Below are 4,509 nucleotides of genomic sequence, written 5' to 3'. Positions count from 1 at the left end.
TGAAATACCAGACAGGGATGAAAAGAGCACAGTGAAAGGGATTACGCCAACCCAGCAGGTGCTTCTCCCAGCCCCAGCATTGCTGTTCTTGACTTATTATACAAAGTTTTTAAAAAGGGCAATGCCTGGCAGGATCCTCCTCTTGGTGAAGGAAGGGCACTTCGGCATGGTGTAAGCAAGGATGATGATCATCTAACTCGCACATCTGCCAACTGCCTCTTGCACCCATTTCACACAGAATGGTCAGTAAAATAAAGTATTGGGTCCAAGTGACAACATGCTCAAACACTGGGGTGGGTAAAAAAGGAAAGAGAGAGAGACACAAACAGAGAGGAAGAGACACAGAAGGAGAGAGAGAGATTGCATCAGGAATCTCATTAGATCAACACTTGTCTGAAAAGGTTTAATCAGGGATGATCCTGCCTTGAGCAGGGGGCTGGATTGCCCTTGCAGCCCTACTTTCCTATGATCCTGAGAACCAGCAGTGCAAGTAGCCATGCCCTTAATTATTCTTGCCATCACTGGAAGCTGTGGATCTTTATCACCACGTAGGATCAGGTCCCAACATGCATATCATTTGGAGCTGCACGAGTGCAGGACCTCGCTCTTCAGCTAACACGTCTGGGAGGAGAAGGTTCTCCGTGCAGCCTTGTTTCAGGTGCACACACACTGAACAGCAGGTGTCCTGAGTGCCGCTGGACTCCAGACATAGCTTCCCGCTGGCATTAACAAGGCTACTGACCTGCATCCCGCAAAGTGTGGGCCTAGCTCATTGCGCTGGAGAGACTCTTCTGCACAAAACAAAGCTAAGCAGAGACAAAAAGGATGCTGTGGCCCCTTGTTCCCCTGCTATTCTGTTCCACTGCTAATAGTGGATGAAAAACAGATCAACTAGGCACAGCCAACAGTATGCTGAGCCTGTGAGCGAGGGACGGCAGGGCAGGGGAATGCCAGGCTCAGCAATATGCCTGGCCAAACCTGAGAGAAATGGGAATCAAACCCACCCTGCACCTCCCAGATTTGTAGGGGTGTGATCAGTAGTTCAAAAGATTGATGCCAAAGAAAGCTATAAAGAGCTTCCTTCTCTTGTGAGATTCAGGGAAGGAAGGAGGAGGGAAAGGAGACAGTTGTGGTGTTTCTGTTGCATCCTTCCCAAGAAGCCTCGGTCCCACTCTCAAAGGGCACTCACCAGCCCCTGCTACATTAGCCTCCGGGTAACTTGTGTGCCCAGATCCTCAGGTGATACCTAGTCCTCTGAGCCTGGGACAATTTCATTTGCTGCACTGGTGAGCCCAGCATGGTTTTTCTTCCATGACAAGGGCTCTTTGCTGCTACTGCTGTACAAATAATAAGTAACACCCCAGGTTTTCAGTCCAGCACTCTCTGCGGGCACAAACGACACCCAGCTCAGCTGTGCAAAGGAGCCTCCTTCACCTGCAGATCCTCACTGCTCCAGGAACAAAGTTAATATTCTTTTCAAGTCACTCCAAGTCCTCAGGTCAAGTGTCATCTGGCTAATACTGTAATTTCCCCTCACACATTTTATCTCTAACCTGCTGTAGGTCACAGAAACAGATTACTATTATTATATATTTATAAAGAGCTGCTTATCTGGAAATAGCAGGGCTCTGCACCCTTTTAATTTATTCCCTTTCCGCTCTCAAGAAGTCAAATGATCTATTCAAGCCTCAATTCCAGGAAAATGGTCTGCCTTTCCTGAGAAGAATGATGCTTTTGCTCCCAGTGATCATGCTTACTTTTAATGTTGGTCTGATCTGAGCAAGTTCATTTATTACCAGGGGGGAAAAATAGCCTGGAGATATAAAGTAGTTAGGACAATCCCTTCCCGTGCAAGAACACTCTCAACTTAACTTACATGCTTTTATTCCTCTTTGGGTCTTTTTGTTCCTGGAGAGTTATAATGAAATTCATTAGCAGGATAAATGGACCTGAACAGAGCTCTGCAGGTTTCTGGCTAGGCTGGTTTTGGTACCCAAGATAGCTCATTGAGAACAACATATTTATATTGTTATCACACACACACACACACACACGCACGCACCTCTGTGAATTGGATGTTGGAGACATTTACTGGACTAACAGACCCTGAAACATGCAGTCCTCTCCTGGCCTGTTTAAGTATTGGAGGTGCAATTGGTGATGCTATAAGGAAAGACCTAGCTACCAGTGAAATCCTGGCCCCGCTAAAATTAATGGGAGTTTTTTCTCTTTACTTAAACTCATCCATTTCATTTTAGACCTGGATCGCATCAAAGCTGCCCATGCACTAGCAGTGCCTCGATCCTGGTGGAGAGCATTACATTGAGATAAACCAGAGCAGCACAGGACTGGGACCCAGGAGACCCAGGTTGTTTACAGTCCTACACTAATCCTATGATTTGAATTCAATGGCTTTTTCGTTTCTGCTAATGGGAGCAACACAAGGAGCCCAGGGGACATGTGCTCCCTTCTGCCCCTGCAGCGTTAAGCCCGGTTCTGAATTGCCTTGCTCTGAGCAGTGTTAGATTCTGTAGCCTGGGCTGCACAGTCACATTTCCCACATAGCTACCACAAGTACAAAAGAAGAGGTGTCAGAACAGGTGGGTAGACAAGGATCAAGGCAAGCTCCTGTTTTTTCCTGTGCCTAAGTTTCATTACACTGCTTGGGAAAACCACCGAGAGGAAACGATGCCCGCTGCAAGAGGCACGATTCCTCCCCACCTGGCACTTCAGCGGTTATGGTTTTTTGACCACTTGGTCTATTCCCTGGAACACAATGAAGTGTCCCCCACAACTTAGGGCACGTTGGGGTTTCAATGCCTCTGTGAAAAGCTAACTAAAGTTTCCAGCAGGAAGAATGGCAAAGAAATAACTGAGGCTGCCCACTTACCTCAGCTTCTCTTGGATGTTGGTGTGAAGAAAAGGCAAGCCGTCACCCTCTCCAGTCGTCCCAGTAGGCAAGCAGCTGCCCTGGCTGTTCAGATCTCTCTCCACTATTGTACCAACTTCTCTGTTTTATTGTATCAGCCGGCTGTGATGTCAGCCTCTGCCTTCCCCTTCGGCCCTCTGCTGCCAATTTAATTTCAAAAGATTCCCCATCGTCCTCCTCTCTTGATCGCTTCTTGCTGCAACGTGCAATTAAACTATAAAGCACTTGAAACAGGGGAAGACAATAGATCCATCTCCAGGCTTGGTCCTCAACTGGGGTCTTGCCATTTAATGGGGTTACACTGATTCAACCCCAGCTGGGGATCTCTTTGTTTCTAGTGTCTTCTCCATTTCTTTTCTCTTCCCTCTTGCAGGGCTCAGCCACATGTCGAGCTGCAATGATTCGTCATAAGGCGCAATTTTCAACCAGTGCTGCTCAACTCTTGTAAAAGGCTGTGTAGATGCTCCTATTTTTGTTCAACTGAAGTCAAGCATCCTAAAGCTAAAGTGCAATAAGCCGAAAGGAGAGTGTCCACACAGAGCTTTGCACCAGTTCACAGGAACGTAGAACTAGAAGCGGCCTCTTGGGCTATTGGGTCCAGACCCTGCATTTGCTTGTCTGGTTTAATGAATTAATGACCAATTTTATTTATAGATTGAAGATTCCTTCTCCCACCTCGTGTTTATCCTGTTGTTTTCTCTCTCATTAGGATCTCTATGTAGACTTTCACCAGCTTAGCCTTGGGTATGAATTTCAGCTAAACTTCTGCAATCCCCTGGATGATCCCCTAACCTTAGGATCTCCTGAGCTTGTATGAAACTCAGTCTACACTAAAACCTTTGCTAGCACAGTTGTGCTAATTAAGAGTGCAACAGGTATAAGATGATTCTCAGCTAGGAAGGGAGGTGGGGTTGCTCGTATAGTCCTACAGATATCAGTACAGCTTTTCTTGTAAAGCTATTTCAGAAAATGCTTTTGACTGTGGACTAACACTAAGAATGGCTTATTCTAGTTCAACTTAAAGTCAGCTGGAAACAGAGGACACATCTACACAAGACATTTACTGAGCAGTAGCCTAATAACACTGTACAATAGCATGCTGGTCAAAATCCATGCTAATAAGCTACTGTGCAATGTTATTAGGCTACTGTGCAGTAACCATCACAAAAAACCATGTGCTGGAGCTACTGTGCAGTAAAGGTAGTTACTGTGCATTCAGTTACTACTTCATTAAAGAAGTATTAAACTAAATGTGCAGTAATGACGGAGCATCAATGAATGTGTAGACATGTCCAGAGAGTGAAGCTGAACTGGAATAATTCATTTTTACATTGAAACTAAACTGCTGGCACTTGCTGCTCTGCCTCAGCCTGTTTAATTAAACCCAGCCAGGTTTGCATACAGCTATTCTTTTGTTGGATGAAACCCAGCTTATAGGCACATAGCTTGCACCTGAATGTGCAGGCACTGGATACAGTCAGCTTTCAACCAACATTAAAAGTCTCTATATACCATGATTGAATGGGATTGATTTTTTAAACCAATGAAAATCCAACCAGCTGTGTGCAGACCGGCCTTGT

Source organism: Alligator sinensis, unplaced genomic scaffold, assembly GCF_000455745.1.
Source record: "Alligator sinensis unplaced genomic scaffold, ASM45574v1 scaffold1322_1, whole genome shotgun sequence".
In the NCBI taxonomy this organism is placed as follows: Eukaryota; Metazoa; Chordata; order Crocodylia; family Alligatoridae; genus Alligator; species Alligator sinensis.
Note: the sequence above shows the minus strand (reverse complement) of the source record.